The sequence below is a fragment of the Panthera tigris genome, chromosome B2 (assembly GCF_018350195.1).
Source record: "Panthera tigris isolate Pti1 chromosome B2, P.tigris_Pti1_mat1.1, whole genome shotgun sequence".
Classification (NCBI taxonomy): domain Eukaryota; kingdom Metazoa; phylum Chordata; class Mammalia; order Carnivora; family Felidae; genus Panthera; species Panthera tigris.
In genome coordinates this window covers 21,998,241-22,010,514 of record NC_056664.1, presented here as the reverse complement: position 1 = coordinate 22,010,514, position 12,274 = coordinate 21,998,241, and positions in this window count along the sequence as shown.

Genomic DNA, 12,274 nt, shown 5'->3' with positions numbered 1-12,274 from the left:
CAGATAATCTTGGAAATGTTTATTATTGAATATTCCCACTATATAATTGTCACATTATTTCACAATAGTGTAATTTATAATCAAGTGCCATCGACTCCCTAGACCAAGAAGGAGACCTTCTGATTATTAACTGATTTTTCCAAGGTCATTCTGAGAGTCCATGAAGGAGCTGAGATTGAAGGAAGGAACTACTTCATGATGACAAGAGTAAACCAGTGTTTTTCCAATAAGATATTGTTTCTGAAACATAAGCCTGTAAGCTCTGGGCTTGTTTTTCAACAGTTCTTTGTCCATTAACTGTTTACTTCCTTTATACATAATTCTAGGGTGGCCCTGAAACTAGCCAGTGGACACCCAATAATTGCTCCATTCCCACTACTAATCCACAGTCTGATATGGCAGGGGTAAAAGGATGGACGTGGTTAGAGACTAATAGTCCTCTGTTCAATATGAAGCATGCACCTAAACCCTGTGAACTTGAACAAGTCATTTAAATACATGATTCAGATGATGTGGCCCATGGCCACATGCACTAGAATCCCTTAGGTGCCTGTTTAAAATGTGCATTCCTAAACCTCATCCCTAATGTATTAAACTATAAACTGTGGGGCTGGTCACATCATCTTCATTGTTAACAACCTTCCCAGGATATTCTTGCCCATGCAAATTACCTCAGTTTTATTTGTTCATCTGTAAAATGGTACATGATCAACCTTCTTCATAGGGTGGTTTTGGGAGTTCCAAATAATTACATATGCAAAGCACCTGGCACACAGAAGTGGCTCAATAACATCAGTTCCCTTCCTCTCTTTTTCTCTTCTACAAAATAATAAGGAAAAATGGAGATGAATATAGCATGCTATTTTAGAGTTTTTTGTTCTTTGCTAGGAATAGATGAAGCCACTATCCTCTTCTTAGAACTAAATAAATCTTAGTCATCTAAAACTCAAGCTCAAAATTTTTCATGAGCAGCATTTAACTGATGTTATAGATCTGAACTTACCAGATGGTCACATAATTTTGAAATACCAGTAGGCAGCAATCCTCAACAATGTATATTCCAGCTATCAATCTATTGCCTCTTGGCTCTAAATTCATACTTCATTACCTGCTCTGGGAAAATGGATATGGGCCCCGTAAATAGTATTTCTCTGCTAGATGGCGTGATACTAAGTTTTGTCAGTAGAGGGCACTGGAGAGACATTATAAGAAGAACAGATTTAGCTTCCTGGCTCTGTGTGCTTACTTGCCACATTCTTGCAATGTGCAAGGTTTCCCTAGGACCCAGCGCCTGTAGCATACATGGCTTCCCCAGTGCCCAGATCTTACAATGTAAACAGATTAGCCAGCACCCAGATTCTTATAGCAATTATAGCTTCTCCAATGTCTAGCTCCCACAGTACATAGAAACCAGCAGCTTACCTCAGCACTCCCTTCAGGCTGAGATGCAAACCTTTACTTCTGGTCATAGTAGGTTAACAGAAACCTGATTTACCCTTACACCTTAAACAACTAAAAAGTTGGACAAAATATACAAAACAATAGTCTTCAGTCATTGGGTAACAGATATCCCAGGACAGTGATCTCTGAGAGAAGGGATGCAAATGAGGTGACTGTTCACCTTGATACTTGGAGTTTGCAAGCCACAGTGCAGCAAGGAGGGGGAACTCAGGCAGAGCCCAGTGGTCTTCTTGAGTCAAAGACTCAAGTTTAATATTTGGTTAGGTCAGAGTTGCTAAACTTCTCAGAACAGGGTACTAGAAGAAAGAGAACTGAACAGAAAACTTAAGACATCTTCGGAAAATTCATCTTAAGTGCTTAACCAAGTATTGATGGGTGCACGAATGGGAAGGAGCTACCATACTAGATATGAAACACTGAAAAGTAGCAGGTGGAACAATCCACAGAGACAGAAATTGTTTGCTAAAGAAAAAGACCTCTGGAGATACAGAATGTTGAGTAGAGTCCTCAGCAGGGAGTTGCCTCAGTAGTGCAGCAAAGTGGAAAGGCCATTCTGGACCTGCTGTCTTAGCTTAGGCCGCTACAGAAAAAAAACCAAAAAACTTAGAATCAGTGGCTTAACTAACAGACATTTATTTATCACAGTTCTGGAGGCTGGAAAATCCAAGACCAAGGTGCCAACAGTCAATTGCTGGTGAGAGTTCTCTTCCTGACTTGCTGATGGCTTCCTTCTCACTCTCGTATGTGGAGAAAAAGAGAGCACTCTGGTATTCCTTCTTCTGATAAGGACACTAATCCCACCATAGGGTCCCTACCTGCATGACCTCATCTAAACCTACTTATAACTCAAGGCCTCCACCTCTAAGTACTATTTGATCAGGGGATAAAGCTTCACTGTATGAATCTGGAGGGGACACATTCAGTCCATAACACATGCTCCACAAAACTTGAAAGCAAACCTTTCAAGAATCAAGCAGTTTCCAAGTAAATGAGCTATACCCCAGAACAACAACAAAAGCACAGTAAATCCTTTTTGCGAGCATAATTCATTCCAGAAACATGCTTATAATCCAAAGCACTCGTATATCCAAGCAAATTTCAAGAACTATTGGCTCAGTTGTGATCATGTTATTTTCGGTGGCATGTACTGCTCATATTACAAGACATAACTCATTTATCAAGTTAAAATTTATCAGAAATGTTTGCTTATCTTGCAGAAGACTTGCAAAATAAGTTACTCACAATCCAAAAAAAAAAAGTTACTCACAATCCAAGGTTTTACTATACTTAAAAGAATAACTGCCCTTCCTCCACAAAAAAAAAAAACAACAAAAAACAAAAACACAAGCACCAAAAACCAAAATTTTAAATGTCCAGCATCCAATACAAAGCATTAGGCTTTCAAAGAAGCAGGAAAATATGGGTCATAATCAGAAGAAAAATCAATCAATAGAAACAGACCCAGAAATGATGAAGATTATAGAATTTGTAGGCAAGGACATTAAAATACCTACTATAAATGTATTACAGGGGCACCTGTGTGGCTCAGTTCATTAAGCATTGGACCCTTGTCTGACTCTTCCACTCAGGTCATGATCTCACGATTGTGAGATTGATCCCTCCATCAGGTTCTGTGTGGGGCATGGAACCTGCTTAAGATTCTCTTTCTCCCTCTGCCCATTCCCCACATGCTTGTGCATGCTCTCTCTCTCCCTCTCTCTCTCTCAAAAAAAAAAAAATTATTACATATGTCCAAGGAGGCAAAGAAAGCATGAGCATGATAAGGAGAAAAATTAAAGATATAAAAGATACCCAAATTGAACTTCTAGTGATAATAAATACACTAGATGGAAATAAGAGCCGATTGGACATAGAAGAAGAAAATATTAGTGAACTTTAGGCTCTAACAATAGAAACTATCAATAATGTACACAGGAAGAAAAAAATACTGAAATAATAATAGTAATAATAATAATAATAATAATAGAGACAACAGAGCTTCTGTGAGATGTGGGCCTATATTAACCAGTCTAATATATATGTAACTGAAATCCCAGTAGGAGATGGGGGGGAGAGGGACTAATGGCCTAAAATTTTCCAAAATTGATAAGAACTCATTAAATTTCCACAGACCCAAAAAGCTCAATAAACCCCAAGCAGAAAAAAACGTGAAGAAAACCACTCTAAAAAACATCATAGTCAAATTGCTAAAAACAAAACAAAACAAAACAAAACAAAACAAAAAACAAGGATAGACAAAAAGCCATTTCAATGGAGAAAGGATAGTGTTTTCAACACATGGTGCTAGAAAAATAGGATAGCCACATGCAGGAAAAAAAAAAAAAAAAAAAAAAAAGAAGCCTGCTCCACACTTTGCATCCTATATAAAAATTGTAGAGTAGGTCACAGGCCTAAATGTTAAACTTAAAACATAAAAATTCTAGAAGATAATATTTATGAGCTTAGCTGGTCAAAACTTTCTTAGATAAGATAGCAAAAGTATGAATCATATTTTTTAAAGTTATAATTTTGACTACATCAATATAAAACCTGTTGCTTTTCAAAATGCACTGTGAAGAATATTAAAAGACAAGCCACCAACATGGAATAAATATTTGCAAAACGCATTGATAAAGCACTTGTATCCAACACGCAGAAAGAATTCTTACAACTCAAAAATAAAAAAAGAAAACCTCAGTGAAAACAAATAAACAATGATTTCACCAGAGAAATGTAAATGGCAAATAAGCACGTGTACAAGATACTCACTATTGTTAGTTAGGGAAATGCATATTAAAACTCCAAAAAGTAAATATGACAGCAAAATCACAAACAATAAAAGAAAAAAAATAGATAACCTGGGCATCATCAAAAGGAGAATCTTGGTGCCTCAGAGGAAATACATCAAGGAAGTGAAGATAGTCCACATAATGGGAGAAAATATTTTTCAGATTATATATCTGATAAGGGGCTTCTATCCAATGTATGTTATATAAGTGTATGTATATAACAAATATATAAAACAAATTATGTATATAAACATATATATTATGTGTATATAAAACAACTCAATAATCAATGACCCAATTAAAAATAATGACACAATTTGAAAATGTGCAAAAGATCTAAACAGATGTTTCTCCAAACAAGATACACAAATGGCCAGTAAGCACATGAAAAGATGCTCAGCATCATGAGCCATGGGGGGGGGGGGGTGGAATGCACATCAATATCACAATGAAGGGCACCTAGGTGGCTCAGCTGGTTAAGCGCCTAACTCTTCATTTCGGCTAAGGTCATGATCTCACAGTTTGTGAGATTGAATCCTGAGTAGGGCTCTACGCTGACAGCACAGAGCCTACTTGGGATTTTCTCTCTCCTTTCTCTGCCCCTCCCCTGGTCACTCTCTCTCTCCCCCTCTCTCTTCCTCCCCATCTCTCTCTCTCTCTCTCTCTCTCTCTCTGCCAAAAATAAATAAATAAACATTTAAAAAAAAAACACAATGAAATACCACTTGACACTCACTATGGAGGCAGAATAAAAGAGACAGATCAATAACAATCCCAAGAGTTGGTGAGGAACCCTCATACACTGCTGGTGGGAATGTAAGGTATCACAGCCTCTTTGGAAAATACAATACCCCAAGCAGCTTGGCAGTACCTCAGACAGTTAAATATAGAGTTACCATACGATTGAGCAATTCCACTCCTAAGTATACACCCAATAGTTTAATGACAAAAGGAAAACCATCTCTAAGGTGGAGGTCATTGTGTTTTGAGGAGAGAGTTAATGCCTGTCTTCCACACAAGAAATACAGTCCCAGGAAGGTACATGGTGCCCCCCAGAAGAAATATGCTGCTTATAATTGTTGAGGCCCCAAAGTGGGACCCATATCAGTCAAGTATACAAGTTGACAGTGTCTCTGAGATGGTCTTCTGGTTGGCTGTTTGGCTTTAAAGTGCTCAGCTTAGTTTGAATCACTGAGTCTAGTCTTTGGTTTTAGAAGCACAGCCTAAGGGGAGACAGTATAACCTGTCTCATTTGTACATACCACCAACCAAGTGGCTTCTATCCACTCCATGGAATCTTTGTGAACTGGGGTTCACAGGTGTTTTATGGAGAGGCTTAGGAGATAAATTCATTCCCTGCTGTTTTCAAAAGACTTCTTGGTAATATTAAAGGGAAGGGTGATCCAACAGAGGTCAGGGTTCTCTGGTGAGGGAAGTCAGACCCAGTGGTCAGTTAAGTTTAAGGTGCTTCCAATTATTTAGTAGAACCACACCAATGGGAAAGACCCTAAGGTGATTCTGAAAGACAGAGGTCATTAATGTCCTCAATCTACTATACACCCTGGAATCAAAGATATTCCCTACCCATGTGTCAAAGTTGTTCTCCCTCTACAATAATGAACTTGACATTTCCTATCCCAGTAGGTATAACTTCATCTTTTATACACTCGTTCCCTGCTTGCACCCATATCTCCATACCATTCATCATACCTTTCATCCAGAATGGTCAGGTGCAAAAAGCATAAGGATGTTTCGTAAAACTTACAAAGATCTATTATGTCCCCCACATGGGCCATTGTACAGGGAGTCAGTGAGCAGTGTACTCAACCAAATGGTCATTATCCTTATGATCTAGGATCATGGAAATCCCACTAGAGAATCCAAGTGGCTGAACCAGAAATAAATTTAATTCCTAGGCCCCTTTTGGCTTGGTGCACCAACCAGTCCAGCCTGGAATTGCTGTTAGAGGAAAGAAAGTAAGATCATACCCTAGGAATAGTCAGAGTGGAATCCCAAATATTCCTGTAGACCTAATTAACCCTCATCCCTTTAATCCTGATCATTACTTAGGAGCCACCAAGTAATAATCCCTTTCTGAGGCAGCTGCACTATGAGGTATGTGGATCATGAAGACTTTTGCACAAGTGACTTAGACATCTTGACTAGCAGCTGGGCTTGGTTTTCATAGTTCATGACCGCAAAGAAGGGTGTCTTTAACCTGACAGGCCTTCATTTTCCAAGTAGCAGGCTATCTGCCTAGGCCACTGGCAATAGCCCAAGAGTCAGTAAGACAGACAAGGTTTATCAGGGAACACACTGGCCAAAGATATGAAGACAACATGCATAATCCAGAAATGCAGATTAACCCCCATGAGGCTCACCTTGGACAAGTGTGGTACAGGGGCAGGTAGACAATTCCTCCTCCTCTTTCTAGATGGGTTCTCCTGCAACATAGTTATATGGCTTCTTAGAGGATAGCCACATAAGATGGAGCAACCAGCCACACATAGCTGTGGCCAGCTCACTGAGTCCTCTTCTTCTGACCCTCCCTTCTTTCTTGCTCCTGCCTCTACTCCTCACTCTTGCTCTCTAAGATTGTTTACCCCTCAATAAAGTGGTAGCACAAAGTGGGAAACCAAGGCTAGGACACTAAGAATGAATTCCAGCTAGGAAGTTTGTATTCTTTATTATGTTATTCTAGAAAGAAAAATCACCATTTTACAGCATGGTGACTAGTTGAGGTTATCATGTTGCAATTTTTGTGATAAGCTACTTTGTGGGGGAAATGGTAACGTAGAAGCAAAATCTAATTGAAAACACTCCAGTTTTCTCTTTGTTAACAACATTTTTTGCTGAACCATAAGGCACTATCAGCCACTTGTTGCCCACATATCCTAATTGTAGGCAAGGTAGGTAGAGGGAAATCAATAGCCTCCTGAGCACCAGGCTTGCAAAACCAAACCTATAAAATGATGACAAATGTTAAATTTTGTGACAGAGCAGGACAATAATTGGATTTAAAATAAAACAAAACAGAACTGACTGAAAAGCATCTTTTTTTTTTACTCTGAATCAAACCTATAATTCATTAGTCTACCATTTCCCACTTCCCATCTGGAAACTAGAAATATTGATGATATACATCATGTGGCAGCATCTAAGAAAATCATTTAAGAACTATAAATTTGAAGGTGTGCAAAAATTTGTATTTTATTTGTTTTTTGTATGATTGGGGTGCTTTCCCCTTTTGGAGGAATTATGATTTAGATAAATTTTTCTAGCACTGACTCTGAACTCAACACATTCTGGGGTGTTCTGGAATTTATGTCCCACTCTGCATTTTTCAGCCCCACTATTTCTTTGTAAGGTATCCCAGTGGGAAGGAACCAGAAAACCATTTCTTTTTTTCTTCCCCAGGAATCTTAAAACTCGCATTAAAAATATGAAATGACCCACAATGGCTCCCAAGGGGAATCTGAGAAACAGAGAAGATTCATGAGGGCTTCTTAATGCACAAGTTTCTCTGTATATTCATAGCCCACATGAATGTCAGAGACCACAGGTGGGAGGATTCAGGAACCTGAGCTTTGCTGACACTTTTAAGGAGACAGCTAATGGGTCTGACACCATCCTCCTCACACGGTGCACTGCCCGAAGCCCAGTGGAACACATTATCCAATGCTTCTTCCTTCAATCCCTTCCACTTCTGGTTGGAAGGACTTGAACTACTTGAAGGTGGTCAAGCTGTACAAAAGGTTTTCCACACACCAGCCATGTGACTTAACAGCAGTGAAATGTGACCTAAGTCAACATTGACTGAATGCTGGGGTAGGGCAGAAAATATTACATCACTCTTTCCCAGGGTGATATCCTACAGAAGAGGCTTGCTTTTGCAGGGAAAGTGATCTGCTTGGGCATGCTATGCAGTTGAATGCACCCTGTAGACACCCCAGTCAAAAAAATACTTGTTCTGCCTTGATTGAGCATGCTATGGTCTGAACATTTGTGTACCCCTGGAATTCATATGTTGATGTTCTAACCTCCAATGTGATGTAATAGTAGGCGGTGGGGTTTTGGGGAGGTGATTAGGTCATGAGGGTGGAGCCCTCATAAACAAGACTAATGCTCTTGTTAAAAAAAAAAAAAAGGCTCCAGAGAGATTCCTTGCCCTTCTGCCATGTAAGGACACAATGAGAAGTCTGCAGCCCAAAAGAGGGCTGTCACCCAAACCTGCCAGCACCCTGATCTCAGACTTCCAGCCTCCAGAGCTGTGAGCAATACATTTCTGTGTTTATAAGCCACTCAGTGTGTGGTACTTTGCTATAACAGCCCAAATAGACTAAGAGTGTGTAATGAGCAGGTCAGAAGAAAGAGAAACATGTAGATCAGGGAGCATTCATAATCTAGAGCAGCATATTGCAAACAAATCAGACTTGCACCCTTGTGACTATGTAAATTCCTCGCTGAAGACATGGGAGCAAAGAAAAGAGAGAGAAAAGCCCAGGAGGGGATGCTACAGCTGGAGGAGAGTCACAGGCAAGCAGGATACTAAGTTAATCACACTAGTCTAGGCCATGGGCCAGTGGCTGAGGAACATAAGACCCCACATTTCCTTTTAAGAAAATAAAAATAGTTTTCATATAGTTTAGCCCTTTGGTTGAGCACGTTACATAAATTTTAAAACGCATCTAAGACGTTGCCTCATCATGAAAGCTGCTGATGGAACAGATTGAGGAAGTGGGAACAACATTCATCAGTCTCCATGTCTGGGGCTTGGAATTAACCATCACAAACACGGGGACACAAGCCCTTTGCATTTGGCACAAATTATCTGTTCTGTTTCCCAGCATGGGGTCTACAGGCCTCTGTTGAAGACAAAAATCAGTGATAAAGGCCAATTGTCAGAGGGCTGGCTATTTTCAGTGCTATTGTTATGACAACTCTGGCTTCCAAAAGGATTATTAAGAAAAAAGGCCATCTCTTTGAAATCTACATCAAGTTGTTAAGGCAACAAACCCAGGATTAAATCTGGAAATGTTTGCTTTGCCACCCCCTTCCTCTACCCTATGATCTATTTCACATGTTCTTGTTGTCGGTGCCAGCTAACAGATCATTGCTACATCTCTGCCACCTCATCCCAGCAATCAGAAACAAGTGTGGATTTGAAAACCGGCATTGCCGTGTGCATTTGTGCGTATGTTACATGAGTAGGTCTGTGGGTTTGTGTGCAACTCTGGAAACAGTTCATCAAATTTCCCCCTTAATTCTGTTTGTCATATTTAACCAGAGACAGCAGTTTCTTATCCAGATAAAGAAAGGACATCCAGAAAGCTCAGTGACACTTGGTGGATTTCTGCAGGCAAAGATTGGAAGAAAGAGAGTCTAAAAGAAAGACAGCACTTCCCACAGCCTAGAGGTGGGGAATTACAGGATGTGTGTACTGTTAGCTGCTGCGTACATACAGTATGGGTAGGAGAAGAGGGGGAAATTGAACAAGGGAATGAGTGACACGGAAAGTGAAGCTTTACTAAGAATGACATGGCAGCAGTGTGAGAAAGGACAGGGACAGGCTTGGGACAGTGACAGCCAGTGATCATGTCAGTAGTTAAGCATAAAATGTAATGAAGGAGAAAGCTAGGATTCTGACCAACCATGGCAATGGCAATGAGAGGACAGAAGGAGGATTTGGAGAAGCCCCGGTAGCCAGTGATGAAATTGGGGGGGGCGGTGGAAGGCAAGTTGGGGAGGAAAGGAGCCTGGGAAGAAAGAGTAGGGGGGCAGAGCAAGTCGAGAGGGAAGAGCTGTTTGGGGTGGCAGATAATGTGTTCTAACTCATTATCGAGGAGTGTCCAGCAAGTGATGAGAAATTCAGATGTGGGACTCTTGAGAGACATGAAGGCCAGAGATTCCATCTATGTAATCACCCAGTGAGAAGATGGGCCAGGAGAAAACAGAAGGGGACAGGTTCAGCCACAACACTGCGCTTCTAACCAGTGTGTTTGTGAATCTGGTAAGCCTATGAGGGTGTAGATAGCTCATCCAAGATGGTGTGTGGTCTCCTGGAGGCTTAATGAGCTCTGCTGAATACCAACAGTTGGTGTGCTGGAGCTATTTCCCCTCTCCCCGGACATCTGAGCTAAGAGGTGCCGGGGAAAAGCCTCGAATTTCATACACTCTGTGACCCAGTTTCTATCTGGCTGACAGAAGCTCTTCCTGCTCCAGATGACAGGTTTGAAAGCTGCTCAAGTAGAATGGGTGGTGAGTTATGTGAACATTCTTTCACGTTAATTGAATTCCCTTCAGTTGGGCTTCTGCAAGTGATCTTTTGTTTTAAGTAGTACGTTTTATTCCACTAACAGGGACTCAGATGGGTGGGAGAACACTGCTTGCTGACTAGAGAGGATTTTCTACAGCAGACATAGAAGAATGGGGCTGGCCTTGCTGGAGGTGTTGCCTTGGAGGCAGTGTGTACAGTCAATGCTTCTGCAGAGCCCTCTCTCTGCCTTTCCTAGATCCCTGGCTTCCAGATCTGGGTGAATCACCTTGGGGGGTGACTCTTTAGTCGTACAGATGACTTAATCCAACCAGACCAACTCAATTAGAAGCTCAGGAAGTAGCGCTCAGGAACCTTATTTTCCACAATCTTACCAGCCATTTGGGACAGCTTCCTTGGGACCCCCTCTTCAGGAAATCACTGCCTTAGGGCATTCCATCCAGGCTCTGTAAGAAATACCAAGTGATTTTCAAGAGTTGCAGGAATGTTCCTGGCAAGGCCTGTAAGAAAGGGGGTGAGGGCTTGCTGATTGGAAAAAACTAATGTTCTAAAATTGTCATTTGTTTTCACTGTGATATTTATTTGTAATATCACATCACATAAGAACTTCACATAAAATGGGTGTCTTTAGCAGAAGAATTTTGGATCAAAAATGACTAAGAAACTTCACAGCCTGGGATGATGCTACACTTTACTTATGCGAAATTGATCTTATCAGTTTTACCAGAGTGCCACCTCCCTGAATCTGAGTCCTTCAGTGTTTAAGCTCTAGACACGTGCAAAATCTGGTGCCATGAGCTCTCCTTGGAGGGATGCTGGGGTCCCCACATTACTTAAAGAGAACACGCAGCATCCAAGTCAGAGCCTTAGATTCCCCAATGATGTGTGCCAGAGGAGGGGGGCTCCCTTTTCCTCCACACCCACCTCAAACCCTGGGGGGCAGGGTATACATTTCCCAGGGAATAATAGAAAAACATTCACATCACAGGCCAGCCCAGGAAGCAATTCTTTTCTCTTATCTCCAGCAACAAAACCAAACATCAAAACCCACAAAGTGGAGAGCCAACATTCAGGCGCACACACCTAAATGGATTTCTTTTCTAGCTCCCAGCCCTCTTCTTTTAAAAACCTTGGAAGATGCAGAGTGAATAATTTGTAATTTGGGCAGCAAGTGGGAAGATCTAGTCTCAGCTCTCCATCCCCTCTGAATCTGTCTCCTTATCCCTAAATGGGAACTAGTAATCCCACCCACTTCACAGAGAGGGTTTAGAAGCTCAAAAGGGCTCACCAAATCATGGCAAGGGACAGGAAACCCAGAGTACCTACACCATGTAGTAGGGCTTGGGGATATAAGCCCATCTCCCCATCTCTGGTTGCTCTCTTTCTCATAGATGTTGGGTTCATGTAGAGCTGCTTACTGCTTTTCTTCCCCTAGAGCCCTGAGAAATCTCATGTTCCCAGATTATCAACAAATGTTGGTAGAACTCAAGCCTCTATAGCTTCTCTACCCCAGTCTAGCTTTGGGGTTTTTTTTAAATTAAGTGTCTTTATTTAATTTTTTAATGTTTATTTATTTTTGAGAGAGAGAGAGAGAGAGAGAGAGAGTGAACAGGGGAGGGGCAGAAAGAGAGGGAGACACAGACTCCAAAGCAGGCTCCAGGCTCTTGGCTGTCAGAACAGAGCCTGACACAGGACTCAAACCCACAAACCACAACAATCGTGACCTGAGCCGAGGTCAGATATTTAACTG